Source organism: Zophobas morio, unplaced genomic scaffold (genome assembly GCF_036711695.1).
Source record: "Zophobas morio isolate AGI-343-1 ecotype UQ-CSIRO unplaced genomic scaffold, CSIRO_AGI_Zmor_V1 ptg000054l, whole genome shotgun sequence".
Taxonomy (NCBI): Eukaryota; Metazoa; Arthropoda; class Insecta; order Coleoptera; family Tenebrionidae; genus Zophobas; species Zophobas morio.
The window spans coordinates 3620184-3646684 of record NW_026972159.1 but is presented as its reverse complement, the minus strand read 5'-3'; the positions used below and the strand labels follow the sequence as shown (position 1 = coordinate 3646684).

Genomic DNA, 26501 nt, shown 5'->3' with positions numbered 1-26501 from the left:
GGACTCGATGGAAGAACTAATGCTGGCAAGTTTTTGGCGCAGAGTACAATCGTAAGTTTAATTAAATAACTCCCCGGCTGTTGTTTTTTATTGTTGGTAATAATTAATTTATGGATAATTTTCAGCGATGAAATCCGCTTGATTGTTAGGAAATTATTGTGGCACAGATTTTGCGAAGTGTTTGAACGAAAGCTCGACGCCTAAGCCCGAGAGCTTTGCCGAACGAGTTTTATGAACAAGTTTATGAAATCTTGCAAAAAACAATAAAACTAGTTGGTATTGCTCGTGTATTCGAACATAGAAAACAAAATTATAGAAAAAATTATTTGATTGCCCAAAAATTAGAAATCGCGATATTTAAAATGGATAATTTTGAAAAAATGGTAACAATTTTGAAAGTAATGGGACGAAAATAACTACCGGAGGTCGAAATCTACAAAAAATCTCTTTAAGATATTTTCACAACTGGTCCAGTAAAGGTTTAAAATTTCATTACATTGCTGCCTCACTTATCTCGCCCTTATCTGGTTTCCCTTTCTCTCTTTATATTTTTTTCTACTTTTCCCTTTCTTAAGCCTCGATTTGTCTATATCTTCCTTTTATTTCCATTCCGGTCACTTTCTAGTGTCGCTGTTTTCTAATCTCTTCTGTCACCCCTATGTAGTCTCTCTCTAATTTCGTTCTAATCTTTCTAGAGTATCCGCTTTCTTTTTCCTCTCTCTTCTGTCGTCTCTGTCTAATCTGGTTCTAATTTCTCTCTAGTTTCACTCTAGTCCCGCTTTCTGTCACCCTCTTTCTCTAGTTTATGTTTATGTATCTCTACTTTCTGTCTTCTCTCTCGTCTTTATCTAAGTAGTCTCCGATATCTCTCAAGTCTCGCTTTTTTCTTTCTCTCTCCCTACTCATCTCTTTAACATCTCTTTATGTGAATCACCTTTTCCTCTACTTTTTCTTTTGCCTTTAGTCTCGTTTTATTCCCTTCTTTCTTTCTTGTCTCTCCACAGTTTCGTTGTAATCTCTGTTTGTCTTTCTATGGGTGTCTCCTTTTTCTTTCTCCTGCTTCTTCTCTCTCTGGTCTAGTTTTTGTTTCTCTCTAATATTCATCTAAATACACTTTCCTTCTGTCTCTATTCTTTCTCTAGTCTCTCGTTAATCTGTCATTAGTTTTTCTTTATGTCTCTCCTTTCCCGCTCTGTTTAACCTATGTAGTCTTTATTTATGGGTCTCTTCTTCCTCATTTTTTCTTGTCTTTTTGTAGAGTTGTTTTCTTTCTTTTTTTTTCTCTCTAGCCTCCTTGTAGTCTCTCTATAATATTCGTTTTCTTTTTCCTCTCTCCTCTGTACTTTTTCTCTAATCTGGTTACAGTTTTCTCTTTAATTCCACTCTAGCATCGCTTTCTATCACTCTCTGTAGTTTATTTTTATGTATTTCTACTTTCTGTCTTCTCTCTCGTCTGTATCTAAGTAGTCTCTGATATCTCTCGAGTCTCGCTTTTTTCTTTCTCTCTCCCTTCTCATATCTCTAACTCCTCTTTACGTGAATCTCCTTTTCCTCTCCTTTTTCTTTTGCCTTTAGTCTCGTTTTATTTCCTTCTTTCTTTCTTGTCTCTCCACAGTTTCGTTCTAGTCTCTGTTTGTCTTTCTATGGGTGTCTCCTTTTTCTTTCTCCTACTTCTTCTCTCTCTGGTCTAGTTTTTGTTTCTCTCTAATATTCATCTAAATACACTTTCCTTCTGTCTCTATTCTTTCTCTAGTCTCTCGTTAATCTGTTATTAGTTTTTCTTTATGTCTCTCCTTTCCCTCTCTGTTTAACCTAGGTAGTCTTTATTTATGGGTCTCTTCTTCCTCATTTTTTCTCGTCTTTTTCTAGAGTCGTTTTCTTTCTTTTTTTTTCTTTCTAGCCTCGGTGTGGTCTCTCTCGAATATTCGTTTTCTTTTTCCTCTATCCTCTGACGTTTCTCTGTACTCTGATTATAGTTTTCTCTCTAGTTTCACTCTAGGCTCGCTTTCTATCACTCTCTCTCTAGTTTATTTTTATGTATCTCTACTTTCTCTCTTCTCTTTCGTCTTTATCTAAGAAATCTCTACTATCTCTCGAGTCTCGCTTTTTTCTTTCTCTCTGCTCTCTCATCTCTTTAGCATGCCTTGATCCTTTTTCTCTCCTCTTTCCTTTCTCTCTAACCTTGTTTTCTTTCCTTCTTTCTTTTTTGTCTCTCCACAGTTTCGCTGTAGTATTTTTCTAGTCTAGTTTTTGTTTCTCTCTAATATTCATCTAATTACGCTTCCCCCATACGTCTCTCCTTTCTCGTGTTTCTCATTAATCTATCTTTAGTTTTACTTTATGTCTCTTCTTTCCCTCTCTGTTTTATCTCGCTTTCTATCATTCCTCCCCCACCTCCTTCTTCCATTTTCTTTGTTTTTCTTTTTTCTCACCTCTCTTTAGCCATGACTTTTGGCTTTCTTCTTTTTCTCTCCTTTCTCGTCACTCTCTAGTGTCGCTATTTTCCTAATTTCTTCTCTCTCGCCTCTTTGTAGTTTCTCTCTAATTTCAGTCTTTTTCTCTCCTTTCTCGTCACTCTCTAGTGTCGCTATTTTCCTAATTTCTTCTCTCTCGCCTCTTTGTAGTTTCTCTCTAATTTCAGTCTAATCTCTCTCCTTTTTCCTCTGTCCTCTGTCGTTTCTCTCTAATCTGGTTCTAGTTTCACTCTAGTCTCGATTTCTGTTACTGCTTCTCTGGTTTATTTTTATGTATCACTGTTTTCTTGCTTCTGTTTCGTCTTTATCTAAGCAGTCTTTAATATTTTTCTAGTTTCACTTTTTTCTTTTTTTTTTTTTCTTTCCTCTCCCCTCTCATCTCCCCAGTAACTCTTTGTGGAAATCCCTTTTTTCTTCTCTCCTTTGTTTCTCTCTAGTCTTGTTTTACTTCTTACTTCTTTCTGTCTTGTCTCTCCATAGTATCACTCTATTATCCCTCTAGTCTCTGTGTATTTCTATGAGTGTCTCTTTTTTCTTTCTCCTATCTCGCCTCTCTCTACTCTAGTTTTTGTTTCTCTCTACTATTCATCTAGTTGCGCTTTTCTTCTATCTGTTTCCTCTTTCTAGTCTCTCTTTAATCTGTCTTTGGTTTCTCTTTGTGTCTCTTCTTTCTCTCGCCTCGTTGCAGTCTCTCTTAATGGATCTCTTCTTCCTCACTTTTTTCTCGTCTTTGTTTAGTCCTGTTGTTATTTTTTATCTTTTTTCTTTCGATTCTCTTTAGTCTCGATTTGTGTGTCTCTTCCTTTTTTCTCCTTTCGTGCCACTTTCTAGTCTCTGTTTGTTTTTTAACTTCTTCTCTCTCGCCATTCTGTAGTCTCTCTAATATGGTTCTAGTCTCTCTACAGTGTCTCTCTAGTTTTGCTTTCTTTCATTCTCTTTCTAGTTTCTTTTTGTGTATCATTGTTTTTCCTCTCCTCTCTCATCTTTATCTAGTCTCGGTTTCTTTATCCATTTTTTTTATTACGTCTTTTCATCCTCTTTTAAGTTGTCCTCTAATATTCCCCAATCGCTCTTTTCTCTTGTTTCTCACTAATCTCTATTACTTTCTTTCTCCTCTCTCGTCTCTTTCTAGTCTTTTGTTTCTTTTTAGTATTCATCTAGTTATGCTTTCTCTCTATTTCTCTTTTCTCTCTAGTATCTCAGTAATCTGTCTCTAGTTTTTCTTTATGTTTCTTGCTTCTCTCACCTGTTTAATCTCATTTTTATCATTTCTCTGTCACTTTCTTCTAGTATGTATTTATGGTTCTCTTCTTACTCACATTTTCTCGTCTTTCTCTAATCCTGTTCTCTTTTTCTATTACTTTTTCTCTTGTCTCTCTTTAGCCTCGATTTGTTTGCTTCTTCCTTTTTTCTCTTCTATACTAGTCTCTAGTCTCGCTGTTTTTTTATTTCTCTTCTTTCTCTCCACTCTGTAGTCTCTCTCTAATCTCGTTCTAGTCTCTCTCGATTTTCATTGAAGATCCACTTTCTTTCATTTTCTCTCTTGTGTATTCCCGTTTTCCTTCTTCTCTCTCGTTTTAATTTAACCCCGATTTCTTTTATCCATTTTTTTTTCTGGCGTTTCTTTAATCTCTCTCCAATATGTCTTAAGCTGTCCTCTAACATCTCTGCAGTCTCACTTTTTTCTTTCTCTCTCCACTCTCATTTCTCTCTAGGGTCTATTCTGTGTTTCTTCTTTTCTCTTTTCCCTTGTTTCTCACTGGTCTTTATTTCTTTCTTTCTCCTCCCTCGTTTCTATGTCTCTTTTTTCCCTCACCCATTTAATCTTTCGTTCTATCATTTCTCTCTCACCTTCTTCTAATCTCTCTTTATGGTTCTCTTCTTACTCACATTTTCTCGTCTTTTTCTAGTCTCGTTTTATTTTTTATTATTTTTTTCTTTTGTCTCTACTTAGCCTCGATTTGTTTGTCTCTTCCTTTTTTCTCTTCTATACTAGTCTCTAGTCTTGCTGTTTTTCTAATTCTCTTCTTTCTCTCCACTCTGTAGTCTCTCTCTAATCTCTCTCGATTTTCATTGAAGCTCCACTTTTTTTCATTTTCTCTCTTGTGTATCCCCGTTTTCCTTCTTCTCTTTCGTATTTATTTAATCTCGATTTCTTTTATCGATTTTCTTTCTGGCGTCTCTTTAATTTCTCTCTAATGTCTTTAGCTGTTATCCAATATCTCTCAAGTTTCTTGCTTCTTTCTTTCTCTTTCCTCTTTCGTCTCTTTCTAATCTATGTTTAGCTTATCTTTAGTATCCATTTAGTGACACTTTTTTCTGTCTCTCTCTTCACTCTAGTCTCTCATTAATCTCTCTTTATGTCTCTTCTTTCACTCTCTGTTTAATCTCGTTTTCTACCATTCCTCTCTCCCCTATTACTAGTATCTCTTTATAAGTCTGTTTTCCCCCTTTTCTTCATGTATCTTTTGTCTCATTTTTCTCGCTGTTTTTCTTAATATCTTCTCTCTCACCACTCCACAATATCTTTCTAATCCGGTTCTAGTCTCTCTAGAATTTCACTCTAGTTTCGGTTTTTTCATTCTCTTTCTAGTTTTTCGTTTAGTTGTCTTCGTCTAGTATTTGTTTTGTGTGTTTGTCATTTAGTTGCGCTTTTGTCTCTCTTTCTTCTCATTAATCTCTCCTTATGTCTCTTCTTTAACTCTCTGTTTAATCTCGTTTTCTATCATTCCTCTCTTCCCTCTTATTAGTCTCTCTTATAAGTCTCTTTTTTACCCTTTTCTTTCTGCGTCTTTTGTCTCCCTTTTCTCGCTGTTTTTCTTAATCTCTTCTCTTTCATCACTTCATAATCTATTTCTAATCCGGTTCTAGTCTCTCTAGAATTTCACTCTAGTTTCGCTTTTTTCATTCTCTTTCTAGATTTTCGTTTAGTCGTCTTTGTCTAGTATCTATTTTGTATGTTTCTCTTTCTTTCTCTTTTTGTTTTCCTCTTCTCTTTTTCTCTTCTATGTTAGTCTCTAGTCTCACTGTTTTTCTAAATCTCTTCTTTCTCTCCATTCTGTAGTCTCTCTCTAATCTCGTTCTAGTCTCTCTCGATTTTCACTCTAGCTTCGCTTTCTTCATGTTCTCTCTTGTGTATCCCCATTTTCCTTCTTCTCTCTTGTCTTTATTTAATCTTGATTTCTTTTATCCCCTTTCTCTCTGGCGTCTCTTTAATCCCTCTCTAATATGTTTCTAACTCTATCTAATATCTCTCAAGTCTCTTACTTCTTTCTTTCTCTCTCCTCTCTCGTCTCTTTTAATCTATGTTTAGATTCTTTTTAGTATCCATTTAATTACGCGTTTTTCTGTATCTCTCTTCTCTTTAATCCCTCATTAATCTCTCTTTATTCCTTTCATTCTCTGTTTAATCTCGTTTTCTATTATTCCTCTCTCCCCTCTTATTAATCTCTCTTTATAAGTCTCTTTTTCCCCCTTTTCTTTCTTTATCTTTTATCTATTTAGACTCGCTGTTTTTCTTAATCTCTTTTCTCTCACCATATATCTTTCTAATCCGATTCTACTTTGTCTAGAATTTCACTCTAGTTTCGCTTTTTCAACCTTTTTCAAGTTTTTCGTTTGTATGTAGTATCTATTTTGTGTGTCTCTTTTTCTTCCTTTTTGTCTCTCTTTCTATAGGTGTTTCTACTTGCTTTCTCTTCTTTCGTCTATCTAGCCTCTGTCTAGTCTCCCTTTGTCTTTCTTTGCGAATTCCTTTTTTTCTCCTTTCTCGTGTCTCCCTAACCTCGCTGCAGTCTTTTATGGTCTGTATGGTCTTTAATCTTTCTCTCTAGTGTTTTTACTTTCGTTCTGGTTTCTCTCTAACCTCACTAATGTCTTTTTTGTTCTCTTTTTTCTTTTTAATCTCTGGTTCTAGATTATTGCAGACTTGCTTTCTTTCATTTTCCCTCCTCCTTGCTTCTTCTTTTTTCCTTCTTTTTCGTTTCTCTTTACTCTCTTCTGTGATTTCTCTCTTAGTTTTGCTCTAGTCTTGCTTTCCTTATATCTCTCTAGTTCCACTCTAACTTTTCACTCTAGGGTGTTTTAAGCTCTATTCGTCTACTTCTGTCTTTTCTTGTGCCTCTTTTTCTTTGTATTTATCTCTCTCATTTCTTTTAAGCTAAATTCCAATTTTGTTATGTCAACATCCAAATAACAATTTTAGAATTCGCGCAAATAGTCCAAAGTCGATGGGGTTATTGGTTTTCGAAAAGTTCAGGTTCAAAATCAGCTTTTTAAAAGTACTGAAAAATTGTGTTTTAGGAAAAATTGAATAAAAATCAGTAAAAATTATGGAATATAGATATCGGTGGGAATTTTCGATTAAATGGAACCGAAAATAATTTCTGGAGGTCGAAATCTACAAGAAAATTTGTGTCGTAATGGTGAAAAATTGAACATTGAAAAAGTTGATGAGTGGAAAAACATAGCGTGATGATCTTTGACCAAGATTTCAGACGAAAATATGACCTGATTTGACCTGACCTAACCTGACTCGACCAAAATTTCGGGCGAACGTCTAAAAATATTTCAAAAATAATAACGCCTGACTGAAGAAAAGCGTTTTTTATGAAAATTTGGTTGATATTTTCCATCTTCCGCGTATTGGCAGTATCTCAGAAACCCAGTTCCCATCCCCTGTCTCGCTGTATCCAAATTAGTTCGTTCCCCGAACGCAATAAACTTCCACCCCGCCACCATTATCCCTCATCCCTGTCAATCGAGGTGAGCCCGCCGCCAAAATAAGCCGAGGTTGGCGCAAGGTCTGCGTCAGCGCGCCTCCGGGTCCAGGTGTCTGAGCACCCGCCTTCGAACGCGAATTGTCTTCGAAAGATATTAAACCTCGAAGTCTGAAACAGAGCTGCTTGCAATGCGAGAGGGGTAATGCTAAGCAGCTTATCGGCGGCATATTTTCAGCGAGCGGTTCCTTAACAATTAAATGGTCGGTTATCCCCGCTTTGACGATCCGCACGTTAATACGTTGGCATGCACTAAACGCTCATCAAACTTAATAATCTTTTGTGGGCGAAGCTTTTGTATGATTCGGGCGCATCGCTCGCAGATTTAGCGGCATCCGGGACGTTTCCAGGACGCCTGCATTGTGCTACTCTCTTAGACTGGAAGAGCTTAGTGTAATTGCAAAGAAATATTTTGGTGACGCGATCATATCAACTTCCAGCTAGCGAGCTTCTTTCGACGCCCTCGACGACGGGAATATTTGAGCGTTTTATGTTTGGGGAGGAGATAATAAAAAATGGAGTAGTGAGGGGGCGGGGGTGGGATGACGATTGAAATCGACGGCATTTCGAAGGTTTTTAAATTAAATTTGATTTGGGAGCGGCTCGTACTAAAGCGACTTTGGGTAAATATATACAGGGAGATTTATAAGTAATAATGAGATGCAACCCAAAATACACTACTACCGTTAGTGTTTAGAGTAGAAGTTTTTTCCTCAGTAAATTGTCAATAAATAATATAAAAAGGAGCTTTATTTGGAAGAACATCATACTGATAGTCAGCATTAGCAACTTTCTCTTTCCACCCCTCACCATACAGAGTGACCGAAAAACGCGAATTCTGGTTTTTCTCCTCACTTGGAGAAGTCTTATTGAAGACTCCACCACTAAATTCCTTAGGATACTATAAAAATACTTTAAAATGTACACGTTTCCAATTTTAAATATACTTAATTCTAGTAAAAGTTCCCGTCCACGCTGGTGCTGTGCCAAAGTTTGAACAATCAAACTCGATATAGCCAGTTTGAGTATAGTGAGGAAGGATTTAAGGATAAAGTAGACCTCGATTTGGATCGGGTGTTTTTTGGCTTGTTCGTAGAAAGAGCGTTGGGACCTTTTGACGACCGAGCGATCCGCGCCTGGAAAAGGTACCACCCAACCTTGCGCCAGGTTAGTTTTATGTGGCCGTGTTCTACAAACTCAGTTCTATCAAGGGCAAAGGTTAAAGTTTGCGTATACAGTACATGGATTGCAGTTTTGGTTCAAAAACGGGCAACTTATTAGAAAATAGTTTCTTCCGAACCGCCCCCAAGTCCTTGGCGTGTGCTAGCCCATGAACAGCGCTCTCCCAAGTGGCGTAATTCATAACGGGACCTTCCACGACTTTCTCGTCCCACGTTTCCATATACACGTTAATGGAGTTCAAAGTACCTTTGAACTTTCGTTGCAAAAACACTACCCCTAAATCTGAAGGGACGCTATCGATGCCACAACCACTGATAACATACACCCCTTGTTGTCTGGCTTTTTCGCTGTATTTCAGCTGCATTTCTTCCATGAATTGGGGTTGTCCACTTACGTCTACATAGTGAGTTTGTTCGGCGATGCATGCCTTCACTACTGGTTCCCCATAGAATCTGTAAGGCCCGCTACAATTTAAAACGATGCGGGCCTGTTTTGCCATTTCGATTAGAGATGGTTAGTTGTGAACGTCGGCGACGATGACCGGGATATTACTCAATGAAGTTCCTATTTTACAGGGTTAGATTTTTGACAAAACTACTAAAGTTTTAGCGATTTCTTGTTCACATTGTTATCGTAAAGCTTGCAGTTTTTGCTCGGAACGGCCGGCGATGCCCCAAGTCAGTGGGGGCATTGTTGATTGGGCGAATTTGTGAAGGATGGGTACTACGCGTTGACCGGTGTACCCGGTGGCCCCAAATAAGACCAGGTCTATGGCACGTGCCATTTTTAAACCGTCGCCTACTGCCTATATGATATACCGATACATAAATAAACAATGCAATGCCAAACACAGGTGGATAATTAACAGGGGCGGCTGGTCAGGGGCGGCAGGGTCGGCCACGCCGTACCAGTCATTTTAAAATACTTAGTAAGCGTTGAAATTAGAAAATAAAAAAAGAAATAAAGTTTGAATGTACGTTAGGATAGATCATATATATTAAAAATATATTTTATTATATTGTAGGTACAAAATAAAGCATTTGTTGCTAATTTTAAATGCTGATAAACACGCTTTGCCGGCGAGATTTCGGCAAGCCGTACCCAGGAATGCATTATACTCGATGTTTCGACTTCGTAGCAGCTTACGGTTTCATCGTTCTCTTTGTCTAGTACACTGTAGTAGACAAAGACCTGGCGGAACGTATGTTGTGCCAGGTCCGGCGAAATCCTCCTTCGCCGTACCCAGCAACGCGAATTTAGTTTTTAAAACGCTTAATATTTAAGATAGCTAACCAAATTACAAAACAATAACGGCTTCGATGTTCTTCAGTGCATACTATTTTTTTTAAATAATAATTGTCGATTTAATACATTTTTCTGTGTATGAATAATAAACGAAAAAAATTACATTAAATTATCTAAAATTTTATTTTTCGTACATAACTTAGCTACAACATAAATGCGCTTTTTCTGTATTTTTAGCATCTAAGCGTTTTCAGATATTTCAGAAACGAATTTAAAGTTTTAAATCATTTTAATTTTTCAATTATTCAATTAATTTATTTGACAATTTGTCATATACTTTAAAAAAATAAATGTAAATGAAGATAGTTAACAGTTGGTACTTTTATTATTACTTTTTTTATATTTTTTAACTGCATGTCATTATTTAATTATTATTATTTAATTGTGGATGTCCGGGGTCGGCAAGCCGTATAGCCGCCGGTCGACGCGGAACTCAGTAAAAATAATGTTTTCGGTGGTTCTCAATTAATGATAAAGCAGAACAAGTAGAATTAAGGATTAATAGTATTTGGAATCAAACTGACATTGTCAATTTCCTATAAAAAATTATTTTAACAGGTCGAAACATTTGAGATGTTTTGTACATCCTGGCACGTAAAATGTCAGTGGTTAATGAGTAGCAGCCATACATTACGAAAATGTATAACACCAAGGTGTAGACTCAAAATATTTGGCCGACCCGAAATTTTGACCCACCAGCCGCCACTGATAATTAACAATGCAAGGTCTAATACAACTTGTTACTGGTCTAATTTTAAATAATAATAAAAATAATTCGTATTGAAAGTCTAGTAATTTGATTGAACAACGCACTTGTAAACACGCTAACAGATAGCACAAGTGTCACGTTATCGTAGTGACTTGGTGTTTTATGATAATTAAAAACTTGTAGGGGAGACTAGTGCCAGGTGAAAGGAGGGCCACAGATTTTTTAAATGTGACGACTTAAAAATCTTGTCAGTTATCTCAGGTATGCGTAACTCATTATGTCAGAGTGCGATTCTCTGATGAACATATTACTTTGAAACTAGTGGTGCCAGTTGTACAAATAATTTTTACTGGCGTTTGACTGGTTTTAACGCAAAAAAACACACTTGGCCTTCCCGTTTAAGTATATATTTATTTGACATTACATGGTTAAAAAGTACAATAAATACGCACGTTAAATATTTTAACAAACACAAAGCAAATCAAACAAAGCTAAACCGTTAATGTTTAGAATCAGACAAATCCTTCTCAAAAAGTACATCAAACGTAACTTCGTTTTCATTAAGTTGCTCAATAAGAGAAGTATTAGCGAAAGCATAACCTGGTGGGTAAACTCCTCCACCAGAGGGCATCTTCTCGGGTTCTGTGATGACGGTTATAGCAACAAGCAACAAACAAACGCAAGTGGCGCCGTAACCTGGATTGCCTCCTTTGATTTTGGCACTTATGAGCTTGTCTGGAGGAGTGGAGTACTGATCGTTGACATTAGCAAGCTTTTCTTTCCATCCTTCAGCGCACAAAGTCATACTGAAGCGCTACTTCTCGATTTTTTCTTCACTTGGGGGCTTTCGGTTGAAGAATCCGGCGCTGAATTTTTCAGGGTACTGAAAAACAACGTGAATCACTATACTCGCTGCGTGGGCACTTACTTTCAATAGGAGACTCCTTCCGAAATCGAACTTCGCCAAGAATTGGAAAATCATGCCGAAAATGGATATCAGGAAGACGCTCCAAAGTGATTTGAGAATGAAATAGGTCTCGATTTGAACGGGTCTTTTTTGATCTTTCTCGTAGAAAAGGCGTTGCGATATTTTCATTACTGTGCGATCAACACCAGAGAAAGGCAGCACCCAACCTTCCACATACTCGCTTTTATGAGGAACGGTCCTAAAATCCGAATTTGAGTGAAATGCAAGAAACAATTTCATAATATAAAATAAAAAGGACTTTTTTGACTGCTAACAATACCGTTGAAAAATTGAAGACAAAATTCTTTCACATACTTGGCCTGCAATTTTGGCTTGAAACTGGTAAGTCTGGTGGTGAAAAGCTCCTTTCGCAGCGCCCTCAACTCCTGCGCGTGTGCTAACCCATAGACTCCAAATTCCCAAGTGCCATAATTACCAGCCGTACCTGAAACCGTTTGTCCTTCTTCCCATGACTCCATATAAGTAACAGCAGAGTTCAAGTGCCATCAAACATCTTTTGCAAAAACACGCCCTAAATCTGCGGTATGCTATCAAATCCGCAAGCACTAATAACATAAACGCCCTTCTCCCTAGCTTTCTCGTTATATTTCAACTGCATCCTGTCTATATACTGCGGCTCCCCGCTGACATCCACATGATCTGTCCCTTCTTCAACGCAGGCTAGGCTCACCGAAAAAGCGATAAAGACCACAACAGTTGACGATGATTCGGGCTTTTCTGGCCATGCCGGTTAGACTTTTTTCGACTTGGACGTCGGCGATGATCACAGAGACGTCGTTCAAGGGGGTCCCTATTTCAAAGATCTCCAGACTGTGCTAACCAACACGAAATTCTTACCACTATCTTTCTCGCATTGCTTCAAGAATTATTTTAGCTTTTTCTCGGTACGACCGGCAACTCCCCAATTACAGTTTTTTGCTCAATATATACAGGTTTATTTAAACACCATACTTAGTTCTTCCAAGAAACTGTGGAGGATAAAATTTACAATTTATAGATGTTTTTAATTTCTTGTTGTGAAGAGAAGACTGTGTATATTAAGAAAATAAATAACACAAAATATAAGCCCCGCCCACCCACCCAATCTCAATTGTGACGATATTTCTTTATTCATCGTGAGCGGGGGTGATGGGGGAATTTGGAGGGGAGCAGAGCTTAATTGCAAAATCCATATTTCTCTGCAAGATTTATCATGTGAAACATGTTCTTCAGTGATCGGGTTGTTCAAAGAAAACTATATGTATTAAGTAAAAAAAGAAGCCAAAGATAAGTCCCACCCATACGTTTGGATCTCAATCATGATGAATTTTCCCTTGATTGTCAGACCAAGCGGCCGTTTAAGTTTAAGTACAAAATCCATATTTCTCTACAAAATTTTACTCTTTTAAGAACATATTTGACATGATAATTTCTTGTAGAAAAATGAGAATTTTGCAACTAAGCTCCGCCCTCGACTCACGATGAATAAAGCATTCATCACAATTGCGAGGGGGTAGGTGGACGGGGCTTATATTTTATACATTTTTTCTTAACATACGAAGGCTTCTTTTCCCAACAAGAAACTAAAAACATAAGTATTTAACGTTTTTTGCAAATAAAACTATATGTAACTAAAAAAAGGCCCGATCTCAATTGTAATGATTTTTTTTATTCGATGTCGGACAGAGCGGCAAAGTTTAATTGCAAAATCCATATTTCTTTACAAAATTTTACTCTTTTAAGAACATATTTCACATGGTAATTTCTTATAGAAAAATGAGGATTTTGCAACTAAACTGTGCCCTCGACTCACGATGAATAAAAAAAATGTATCAGAATTGAGAGGGGGTGGGTGGGCGGGGCTTATATTTTGTCCACTTTTTCTTAATATACGAAGTCTTCCTTTCCCAACAAGAAACTAAAAACTAATTTAACGTTTTTTGCAAATAAAACTATCTGTAACTAAAAAAAGTTCCGATCTCAATTGTCATGAATTTTTTATTCGTTGTCAGACCGAGGGGCGGAGCGTAACTGCAAAATACATATTTCCTTAGAAAAATTTTGAACATGTTTTAAGTTTCCTGTTATGAAAAAAGGCTACGTATATTAAGAAAAAAAAGCCAAAATATAAGAACCACCCACCCACCCAATCTCAGTTGTAATGATTTTTTTATTCGATATCAGACCGAGCGGCGGAGTTTAACTGCAAAATCCGTATTTCTTTACAAAATTTTACTCTTTTGAGAACATATTTCACATGGTAATTTCTTGGAGAGAAATGCGGGTTTTGCAACTAAGCTTCGCCCTCAGCTCACGATGAATAAAAAAAATCATTACAATTGAGAGAGGGTGGGTGGGCGGGGCTATATTTTGTCCACTTTTTCTTAATATACGAAGTCTTCCTTTCCCAACAAGAAACTAAAAACTAATTTAACGTTTTTTGCAAATAAAACTATCTGTAACTAAAAAAAGTTCCGATCTCAATTGTCATGAATTTTTTATTCGTTGTCAGACCGAGGGGCGGAGCGTAACTGCAAAATACATATTTCCTTAGAAAAATTTTGAACATGTTTTAAGTTTCCTGTTATGAAAAAAGGCTACGTATATTAAGAAAAAAAAGCCAAAATATAAGAACCACCCACCCACCCAATCTCAGTTGTAATGATTTTTTTATTCGATATCAGACCGAGCGGCGGAGTTTAACTGCAAAATCCGTATTTCTTTACAAAATTTTACTCTTTTGAGAACATATTTCACATGGTAATTTCTTGGAGAGAAATGCGGGTTTTGCAACTAAGCTTCGCCCTCAGCTCACGATGAATAAAAAAAATCATTACAATTGAGAGAGGGTGGGTGGGCGGGGCTATATTTTATACATTTTTTCTCAACATACGAAGTTTTCGTTTCCCAACAAGAAACTAAAAACATATTTAATGTTTTAGGTAAATAAAACTATATGTAACTAAAAAAAGTGCCGATCTCAATTGTGATAAATTTTTTATTTGTTGTCAGACCGAGGGGCGGAGCGTAATTGCAAAATACATATTTCCCTACAAAAATTTTGAACATGTTTTAAGTTTCCTGTTATGAAAAAAAGGCTACGTATATTAAAAAAAAAAAGCCAAGATATAAGCCCCACCCACCCACCCAATCTCAGTTGTAATGATTTTTTTTATTCGATGTCAGACACAGCGGCGGAGTTTAACTGCAAAATCCGTATTTCTTTACAAAATTTTACTCTTTTGAGAACATATTTCACGTGGTAATTTCAAGTAGAAAAATGAAGATTTTGCAACTAAGCTCCGCCCTTGTCTCACGATGAATAAAAAAATCGTCACAATTGAGAGGGGGTGGGTGGGCGGGGCTTATATTTTGTACATTTTTTCCTAACATACAAAGTCTTCTTTTCCCAACAAGAAACTAAAAACATATTTAACGTTTTTTGCAGATAAAACTCTATGTAACTAAAATAAAAACAGGATCACAGTTGTGATGAATTTTGGAAAATAAGTATTTCCCTACAAAAATTTTGAACATATTTTATGTTTCCTGTTGTGAAAAGAAGACTACGTATTTTAAGAAAAAAAGGCACAATATAAGCCCCACCCACCCAACCTATCTCAGCTGTAGTGATTTTTTTTATTCGTCGTCAGACCGAGTGGCGAAGTTTAATTGCAAAATCCATATTTCTCTCCAAAATTTTACTGCTTTAAGAACATATTTCACATGCTAATTTCTTGTAGAGAAATGAAGATTTTGCAATTAAACTCTGCTTCAGCTCACAATGAATAAAAAAAATTGGTCTAAAGAGTTTAGACAGTACTTCCCTCGCTGTCGGAAACTTGACGACTGCATGCCTATTGTGTTTTTTTCTCATTACATTTTTGTAGTGGGAATTTAAAAAAAATTGCGATGACGTCATCAACATTTTTGCAAGGACACGTATATCAGTTGGGATAGATGTAGTGTAATACTAAGAATAAAATTATTGTATTCTCAAATTTTCGGGAAAATGAATTGGGTCGTTTTGAATATTGATTTTTTATAATCAATAAAATAATGAAACAATTTACTCACGTATACGGCAACTGAAAATCGTTTATGTATAAACATTCTTAATTTAAGATGACAAGCGTAACAGCATACGTGCATGAGAGTCAAACAGAGAAACTGTAAACAAAACGACCATCGGTTTTATTTCTTCGACTTCCGCTTATTATATAAAACATTGGGTTTTATTTTAATTCTTGACGGTGAAATTCACAATTGGTTGATTATAAACATGTCTATTTCACATTCGCGGAACCAAGTGAACGAATAAAACAAATGCAGGTCTGTAATGTTAAAGTCGATGTAAATAAGCGTGCTACCCTTATGTTTCAACCGAGTTTTTCCTTTAACAAATTTTGTGTCTACCAAATTGGGTTGGTTGGGGTGTAATACTAATAATAAGTGTTGCCTTTAATTTAATCAATAAAATAAATTGACTTCATTAATTTTTTTGAACCACCTGTTAAGAAAATCTAAAAAATATGAATGGAATGATAAATCACAAGTACAAACTCATCATATTTTTTGCATTTTAGATAGGATTTATTCAGCAAAATTTAAGGGTGACGTCATCAATTTTTTTAGGAGGGATGAACAAATACATTTTGAACAAAAGTTTACCATGCTTATAATAACTTTAAAATATTCCCAAGATTTCAAAGCATTCGGTTTTGTAGTTCCTGAGTAAATCAGTAAAATAAATTTACGCTTTCATTTATTTTCTTGAATCACCCTGTATATGCAAATCCAAAAAATATGAATGGAGTGATAGATCACAAGTACAGACTGATCATATTTTGTACATTTTAGATATGATTTATTCGGCAAATTTTCGAGCTGACGTCATCAAGTTTTTGGAGGGGATAAGCAAATATATTTTGACTAAACATTTATTATGCTCTTTATAACCTTAAAACATCTGCAAGATGTCAGAGCATTCCGTTTTGTAGTTCCTGATTAAATCAATAAAATATATTTACGCATTCATTAATTTTTTTGAGTCACTCTGTATATGCAAATCCAAAAAATATGAATGGAGTGATAAATGACAAGTACAGACTCATCATATTTTGTACATTTTAGATATGATTTATTCGGCAAACTTTCGAGCTGACGTCATCAAGTTTTTGGAGAGGATAAGCAAATATTTTTTGGCTAAAGATTTATGATGCTCTTTATAGCCTTAAAACATCTGCAACATTTCAAAGCATTCTGGTTAGCAGATTAAAAATTAAATTTCAAAATGTTGTTTTATAATTTTGATTTTTTTTCCAAAAATCTGGACGTTTCGTGTGAAAAGTCGATTCGGAGTCGTAAACTACATGTGTAGGACTATGTTATTTTATACAATTGAAAACCCATTTACTATGTACAATTTTGAAGTGACGTCATCGCATTAGTGGTGGGGATGATTAGACAAATTTTGGTTAGCGTTTTACCATCTACATGATATTCTTAATATAAGTACAAAATTTCACAACAATCGGTCGAGTACTTTCGGAGATTATCTGTCTAATAAAAATCCGGGACGGCAGACGGACAGACGGACAGACGGACAGACGGACAGACGGACAGACAGACGGAAATGGGAGACCTATTTCTTCGTCTTCTAGGGGTCATGAAAGATCGAGAAAACGTAAAAGTAGAGAGTCGGCCGACGGACTCGATAACAATACTTCCTTTGCTTACGCTCGGGGAGTAAAAAACAAGGGCTAAAGCTTGGTCATAAAATTTACCCTGATTATTGTAACAAACTTTTTATTTTGTCTCTTTAAAAACCAACAAATAGAAAAATTTAATAACAACGGTATATAAAAACCCTGAATAAAGAAAAACGTGCATCAGTATTTAGAACTGAGCAAATCCTTTTCAAACACCACTTCGAACGTAACCTCATTCTCATGAAGCCGCTCAATAAGGGTGGTATTGGCGAAAGCGTACCCCGGAGAGTACACACCCCCACTAGGAGGCATTTTTTCAGTCTCAGTGATCACAGTAATAGCAGACAGCACCATACACACACACGTGGCACCATAAGCCGGATTGCTAGCTTTGACTTTTCCACATATAGCTTTATTTGGAGGAACGTGATACTGATGGTCGGCATCAACAACCCCCGCTTTCCACCCCTCACCATACAGAGTGACCGAAAAACGCGAATTCTGGTTTTTCTCCTCACTAGGAGAAGTCTTATTGAAGACTCCACCACTAAATTCCTTAGGATACTATAAAAAATACTTTAAAATGAACACGTTTCCAATTTTAAATATACTTACTTCTAGTAAGGGTTCCCGCCCACGCTGGTGCTGTGCCAAAGTTTGAACAATCAAACTCGATATAGCCAGTTTGGGTATAGTGAGGAAGGATTTAAGGATAAAGTAGACCTCGATTTGGATCGGGCGCTTTTTGGTTTGTTCGTAGAAAAAGCGCTGTGACCTTTTGACGACCGAGCGATCCGCGCCTGGAAAAGGTACCGCCCAGCCTTGCGCGAGGTTAGTTCTATGTGGCCGGGTTCTACAAACTCAGTTCTATCAAGGGCAAAGGTTAAAGTTTGCGTATACAGTACATGGATTGCAGTTTTGGTTCAAAAACGGGCAACTTATTAGAAAATAGTTTCTTCCGAACCGCCCCCAATCCTTGGCGTGTGCTAGCCGATGAACAGCGCTCTCCCAAGTGGCGTAATTCATAACGGGACCTTCCACGACTTTCTCGTCCCACGTTTCCATATACACGTTAATGGAGTTCAAAGTACCTTTGAACTTTCGTTGCAAAAACACTACCCCTAAATCTGAAGGGACGTTATCGATGCCACAACCACTGATAACATACACCCCTTGTTGTCTGGCTTTTTCGCTGTATTTCAGCTGCATTTCTTCCATGAATTGGGGTTGTCCACTTACGTCTACATAGTGAGTTTGTTCGGCGATGCATGCCTTCACTACTGGTTCCCCATAGAATCTGTAAGGCCCGCTACAATTTAAAACGATGCGGGCCTGTTTTGCCATTTCGATTAGAGATGGTTCGTTGTGAACGTCGGCGACGATGACCGGGATATTACTCAGTGAAGTTCCTATTGTACAGAGTTAGATTTTTGACAAAACTACTACCTTACTTACCGATTTCTTGTTCACATTGTCGTAAAGATTGTAGTTTTTGCTCGGAACGGCCGGCGATGCCCCAAGTCAGTGGGGGCGTTGTTGATTGGGCGAATTTGTGGAGGATGGGGACTACGCGTTGACCGGTGTAGCCGGTGGCCCCAAACAAGACCAGGTCTATGGCACGTGTCATTTTTAAACTGTCGCCTACTGCCTATATGATATACCGATACATAAAAAAACAATGCAATGCCAAACACAGGTGGATAATTAACAATGCAAGGTCTAATACAACTTGTTACTGGTCTAATTTTAAATAATAATAAAAATAATTCGTATTGAAAGTCTAGTAATTTGATTGAACAACGCACTTGTAAACACGCTAACAGATAGCACAAGTGTCACGTTATCGTAGTGACTTGGTGTTTTATGATAATTAAAGACTTGTAGGGGAGACTAGTGCCAGGTGAAAGGGGGGCCACAGATTTTTTAAATGTGACGACTTAAAAATCTTGTCAGTTATCTCAGGTATGCGTAACTCATTATGTCAGAGTGCGATTCTCTGATGAACATATTACTTTGAAACTAGTGGTGCCAGTTGTACAAATAATTTTTACTGGTGTTTGACTGGTTTTAACGTAAAAAAAAACACATTTGGCCTTCCCGTTTAAGTATATATTTATTTGACATTACATGGTTAAAAAGTACAATAAATACGCACGTTAAATATTTTAACAAACACAAAGCAAATCAAACAAAGCTAAACCGTTAATGTTTGGAATCAGACAAATTCTTCTCAAAAAGTACATCAAACATAACTTCGTTTTCATTAAGTTGCTCAATAAGAGAAGTATTAGCGAAAGCATAACCTGGTGGGTAAACTCCTCCACCAGAGGGCATCTTTTCGGGTTCTGTGATGACGGTTATAGCAGCAAGCAACAAACACACGCAAGTGGTGGCATAACCTAGATTGTTTCCTTTGATTTTGGCACTTATGAGCTTGTTTGGAGGGGTGGAGTACTGATCGTTGACATCAGCAAGCTTCTCTTTCCATCCCTCAGCGCACAAAGTCACACTGAAGCGCGCCTTTTCGATTTTTTCTTCACTTGGAGGCTGCCGGCTGAAGTATCCGGCACTGAATTTTTCAGGGTACTGAAAAACAACGTGAATCACTATACTCGCTGCGTGGGCACTTACTTTCAATAGGAGACTCCTTCCGAAATCGAACTTCGCCAAGAATTGGAAAATCATGCCGAAAATGGATATCAGGAAGACGCTCCAAAGTGATTTGAGAATGAAATAGGGCTCGATTTGAACGGGTCTTTTTTGATCTTTCTCGTAGAAAAGGCGTTGCGATATTTTCATTACTGTGCGATCAACACCAGAGAAAGGCAGCACCCAACCTTCCACATACTCGCTTTTATGAGGAACGGTCCTAAAATCCGAATTTGAGTGAAATGCAAGAAACAATTTCATAATATAAAATGAAAAGGACTTTTTTGACTGCTAACAATACCGTTGAAAAATTGAAGACAAAATTCTTTCACATACTTGGCCTGCAATTTTGGCTTGAAACTGGTAAGTCTGGTGGTGAAAAGCTCCTTTCGCAGCGCCCTCAACTCCTGCGCGTGTGCTAACCCATAGACTCCAGATTCCCAAGTGCCATAATTACCAGCCGTACCTGAAACCGTTTGTCCTTCTTCCCATGACTCCATATAAGTAACAGCAGAGTTCAAGTGCCATCAAACATCTTTTGCAAAAACACGCCCTAAATCTGCGGTATGCTATCAAATCCGCAAGCACTAATAACATAAACGCCCTTCTCCCTAGCTTTCTCGTTATATTTCAACTGCATCCTGTCTATATACTGCGGCTCCCCGCTGACATCCACATGATCTGTCCCTTCTTCAACGCAGGCTAGGCTCACCGAAAAAGCGATAAAGACCACAACAGTTGACGATGATTCGGGCTTTTCTGGCCATGCCGGTTAGACTTTTTTCGACTTGGACGTCGGCGATGATCACAGAGACGTCGTTCAAGGGGGTCCCTATTTCAAAGATCTCCAGACTGTGCTAACCAACACGAAATTCTTACCACTATCTTTCTCGCATTGCTTCAAGAATTATTTTAGCTTTTTCTCGGTACGACCGGCAACTCCCCAATTACAGTTTTTTTCTCAATATATACAGGTTTATTTAAACACCATACTTAGTTCTTCCAAGAAACTGTGGAGGATAAAATTTACAATTTATAGATGTTTTTAATTTCTTGTTGTGAAGAGAAGACTGTGTATATTAAGAAAATAAATAACACAAAATATAAGCCCCGCCCACCCACCCAATCTCAATTGTGACGATATTTCTTTATTCATCGTGAGCGGGGGTGATGGGGGAATTTGGAGGGGAGCAGAGCTTAATTGCAAAATCCATATTTCTCTGCAAGATTTATCATGTGAAACATGTTCTTCAGTGATCGGGTTGTTCAAAGAAAACTATATGTATTAAGTAAAAAAAGAAGCCAAAGATAAGTCCCACCCATACGTTTGGATCTCAATCATGATGAATTTTCCCTTGATTGTCAGACCAAGCGGCCGTTTAAGTTTAAGTACAAAATCCATATTTCTCTACAAAATTTTACTCTTTTAAGAACATATTTGACATGATAATTTCTTGTAGAAAAATGAGAATTTTGCAACTAAGCTCCGCCCTCGACTCACGATGAATAAAGCATTCATCACAATTGCGAGGGGGTAGGTGGACGGGGCTTATATTTTATACATTTTTTCTTAACATACGAAGGCTTCTTTTCCCAACAAGAAACTAAAAACATAAGTATTTAACGTTTTTTGCAAATAAAACTATATGTAACTAAAAAAAGGCCCGATCTCAATTGTAATGATTTTTTTTATTCGATGTCGGACAGAGCGGCAAAGTTTAATTGCAAAATCCATATTTCTTTACAAAATTTTACTCTTTTAAGAACATATTTCACATGGTAATTTCTTATAGAAAAATGAGGATTTTGCAACTAAACTGTGCCCTCGACTCACGATGAATAAAAAAAATGTATCAGAATTGAGAGGGGGTGGGTGGGCGGGGCTTATATTTTGTCCACTTTTTCTTAATATACGAAGTCTTCCTTTCCCAACAAGAAACTAAAAACTAATTTAACGTTTTTTGCAAATAAAACTATCTGTAACTAAAAAAAGTTCCGATCTCAATTGTCATGAATTTTTTATTCGTTGTCAGACCGAGGGGCGGAGCGTAACTGCAAAATACATATTTCCTTAGAAAAATTTTGAACATGTTTTAAGTTTCCTGTTATGAAAAAAGGCTACGTATATTAAGAAAAAAAAGCCAAAATATAAGAACCACCCACCCACCCAATCTCAGTTGTAATGATTTTTTTATTCGATATCAGGCCGAGCGGCGGAGTTTAACTGCAAAATCCGTATTTCTTTACAAAATTTTACTCTTTTGAGAACATATTTCACATGGTAATTTCTTGGAGAGAAATGCGGGTTTTGCAACTAAGCTTCGCCCTCAGCTCACGATGAATAAAAAAAGTCATTACAATTGAGAGAGGGTGGGTGGGCGGGGCTATATTTTATACATTTTTTCTCAACATACGAAGTTTTCGTTTCCCAACAAGAAACTAAAAACATATTTAATGTTTTAGGTAAATAAAACTATATGTAACTAAAAAAAGTGCCGATCTCAATTGTGATAAATTTTTTATTTGTTGTCAGACCGAGGGGCGGAGCGTAATTGCAAAATACATATTTCCCTACAAAAATTTTGAACATGTTTTAAGTTTCCTGTTATGAAAAAAAGGCTACGTATATTAAGAAAAAAAAGCCAAGATATAAGCCCCACCCACCCACCCAATCTCAGTTGTAATGATTTTTTTTATTCGATGTCAGACACAGCGGCGGAGTTTAACTGCAAAATCCATATTTCTTTACAAAATTTTACTCTTTTAAGAACATATTTCACATGGTAATTTCTTGTAGAAAAATGAGAATTTTGCAACTAAGCTCCGCCCTTGACTAACAATGAATAAAAAAAAACATCACAAATGGGAGAGGGTGGGTGGGCGGGGCTATATTTTAAACATTTTTTCTTAACATACGAAGTCTTCTTTTCCCAACAAGAAACTAAAAACATATTTAACGTTTTTGGTAAATAAAACTATATGTAACTAAAAAAAGTTCCGATCTCAATTGTCATGAATTTTGTATCCGTTGTCAGACCGAGGGGCGGTGCATAATTGCAAAATATGTTATTTCCGTACACAAATTTTGAATATATTTTAAGTTTCTTGTTGTGAAAAGAAAACTACGTTTATTAAGAAGACAGGGAAAAAATAAGCCTCACCCACCCACCCTATCTCAATTGTAATGATTTTTATTATTCATTGTTAGACCGAGGGGCGAGAGTTAACTGCAAAATCCACATTTCTCTACAAAATTTTACCCTTTCAAGAACATATTTCACATGGCAATTTCTTGTAGAGAAATGAGGATTTTGCAACTAAGCTCCGCCCTCGGCTTACGATGCATAAAAAAATCATCACAATTGCGAGGGGGTGGGTGGGCGGGGCTTATATTTTGTACATTTTTTTTAATATACGACATCTTCTTTTGCCAACAAGAAACTAAAAACATATTTAACTTTCGTGTTGTTCAAAGAAAACTCTATGTAACTAAAAAAAAGTCCCGGTCCCAATTATGATGAATTTTCTATTCGTTGTCAGAACAAGGGGTGGAGCTTAATTGCAAAATCCATATTTCTTTACAAAATTTTACTGTCTTAAGAACATATTTCACGTGGTAATTTCTTCTAGAGAAATGAGGATTTTGCAACTAAGCTCCGCCCTGGGCTCGCGATGCGTAAAAAAACATCATCACAATTGAGAAGGGGTGGGTAGGCGGAGCTTCATTTCGTAGATTTTTTAGTATACGAAATCGTTTCCTAATAATAAACTAAAAACATATTTAACTATCGTGTTGTTCAAAAATAATATATGTGATTAAAAAAGGTCCCGATCTCAAATGTGATTACTTTTTTATTCGTTGTTAGACCGAGGGGCGGAGGGTAATCGCAAAATATACATATTTCCCTACAAAAATTTTGAACATATTTTAAGTTTCTTGTTGGGAAAAGAAAACTACGTTTACTAAGAAGACAGGGTAAAAAATAAGCCCCACCCACCCACCCTATCTCAGTTGTAACGATTTTTATTATTCATTGTTAGACCGAGGGGCGAAAGTTAACTGTAAAATCCACATTTCTCTACAAAATTTTACTCGTTTAAGAACATATTTCACATGACAATTTCTTGTAGAGAAATGAGGATTTTGCAACTAACCTCCGCCCTTGGCTTACGATGTATAAAAAAATCATCACAATTGAGAGGGGGTGGGTGGGCGGGGCTTATATTTTGTACATTTTTGTTTTAGTATACGACATCTTCTTTTGCCAACAAGAAAGTAAAAACATTTAACTTTCGTGTTGTTCACAGAAAACTCTATGTAACTAAAAAAAGTCCCAGTCCCAATTATGATGAATTTTTTATTCGTTTGTCAGAACAAGGGGTGGAGCTTAATTGCAAAATCCATATTTCTGTACAAAATTTTACTCTCTTAAGAACATATTTCACATGGTAGTTTCTTCTAGAGAAATGAGGATTTTGCAACTAAGCTCCGCCCTTGGCTCACGATGAGTAAAAAAAAATTATCACACTTGAAGGGGGTGGGTGGGCGAGACCTACATTTCGTACATTTTCTAGTATACGAAATCGTTTCATAACATACACTAACACTAAAAACATATGTAACTATCGTGTCGTTCAAAAATAATATATGTAATTAAAAAAGGTCCCGATCTCAAATGTGATGACTTTTTTATTCGTTGTCAGACCGAGGAGCGGAGCGTAATCGCAAAATATACATATTTCCCTACAAAAATTTTTAGCATTTTTAAGTTTCTTGTTGTGAAAAGAAGACTACGTATATTAAGAAGAAAGGGCAAAATAAAAGCCCCACCCACCCACCCAGTCTCAGTTGTAATGATTTTTGTATTCGTCGTCAGTCCGAGGGGCGGAGTTTAATTTCAAAATCTATATTTCTTTACAAAATTTTACGCTTTTAAGAACATATTACACATGGTAATTTCTTGTAGAAAAATAAGCTCCGCCCTCGGGTCACAATGAATAAAAAAATGATCACATTTGTGAGGGGGTGGGTGGGCGGGGCTATATTTTGTACATTTTTTCTTAATATAAGTCTTCTTTTCCCAACAAGAAAAGAAAATGATATTTAACGTTTTTTGCAAATGAAACTATATCTAACAAAAAAAGTCCAAATCTCAGCTGTGAAGAAATTTTCATTCGTTGTTACACCGAGGGGCGGAGTGTAATTGCAAAATCCATATTTTCTCTTTTAAACAATTTAAGTTTCTTGTTGTGAAAAGAGAACTACGCATATTAAGAAAAAAATGACAAAAAATAAGCCCCGCCCACCCACCCTATCTCATTTGTGATGATTTTGTTTTCATCGTGAGCCAAGGGGGTGGAGCTTAAAATCCTCACTTCTCTACAAAAATTTATCATGTAAAACATGTTTTTAAGTATCGTGTTTTTGAAAAAATACTATGTATAGTAAGTAAAAAATAAAGCCAAAGATTAAGCTCCACCCTTCCGTGTCGAACTTAATCGTAATGAATTTTTCATTCGCTGCCAGACCGGGGGGCGGAGTGTAATTGCAAATCCATATTTCCCTACAAAAATTTACCATTGTAAACATGATATAAGTTCTTGTTATGAAAAGGTAACTACGTATATTAATGTATTTTTCCTTTAACTATTAAAATTTTCAAATATCTCAAACCCGCACCCACCCCGCTCCCCCGCCACAGCCACCCGTATTATTCCTCCAGTTAAATTTTAAAATAATTACTTATTTCCTCTCCGCGACAAATTAAAACTTTTTTGATGAACGCGAGCGGCGAGAATTTGAAACTCCGATATTTCTTCGGTTATTCTTTTTCGTCTCGAGATAACGAACGCCAGCTAATTACTCGTCACCGCGATTCGAACAATAAATCTGCAAATGCAATAATTCAAATCAGGCCGCGGTGTTTATTAGAGAAAAATAAACAGAGTAATGAGAGATAATAAATGATTGGGACCGCCATAAATCAGTGTCGTCGGCACACGTTCCCCGGAAGACATGGGGATCGAGTGTATTGTGTAAGATAATAATCGTCGTCTAGTGCGCACAATTCTCGTAATCCCAACCCTTTCTTAGACGATGGCAAGACCATATTATCCTTATAGCAAATACAGATGATTTAATTGCGTCTCAACCAATCTGCAAATGGTTTAATTCCTCCCGCGATCGTCCCGAGATGCTCGCCGTAATTATATGACGAAGATTTAATATCAGAGATTGCGTTACCTGAAGCGACTTAAAATTCTGCGTTTTTGTTGCACAAAATTTACAAAGCTGGTCGCAGCCCCTCCCTCTTTATTCCCGTTATTTTCTTCCTGTTCAATGAATTTCCATCCCTTGACACATCCATACAAATTGTTTAAAGTAGATAACATAACAGATTCGAAAAGCTTGATTTCATTAGCCTACATTTGTGCGAACAATAGGGTCGCGTTTCCGACGCGGAGTCCAGAGTTCACGGAAGTAGTGGCGGTGGCAAGGCGATAGGAGTCCATCGGGATGTGGTGTGCGCTGATTACAATGCCTGAGACGAGTATTGTGCATGTCGGGACCGCTCTCAGACAATGAGCTTGGAAACAATCACCAGCAGCATCGCCATAGCAATGCACCACCTCACTCCTCGTTATCTGGAATTTCGCCCTCTGGCTTTGCCGGCTCGGTTTTTCTGTCTGACTGGTATTATTTGCGGAGTGAATGGAGAAGCGATG

General features: G+C 36.9%; 1 protein-coding gene and 3 pseudogenes across 1 annotated transcript in view; 1 reads left to right on the top strand and 3 right to left on the bottom strand.

Annotated features, from left to right (window-relative positions):
• Positions 1 to 26501, top strand: part of LOC135142907 (uncharacterized) — a 34587-nt gene that overhangs the window by 6728 nt on the left and 1358 nt on the right. The window lies entirely within an intron of this gene.
• Positions 10840 to 12550, bottom strand: LOC135142794 (saccharopine dehydrogenase-like oxidoreductase; annotated as a pseudogene).
• On the bottom strand, positions 17207 to 18940 carry LOC135142853 (saccharopine dehydrogenase-like oxidoreductase; annotated as a pseudogene).
• Positions 19221 to 20931, bottom strand: LOC135142793 (saccharopine dehydrogenase-like oxidoreductase; annotated as a pseudogene).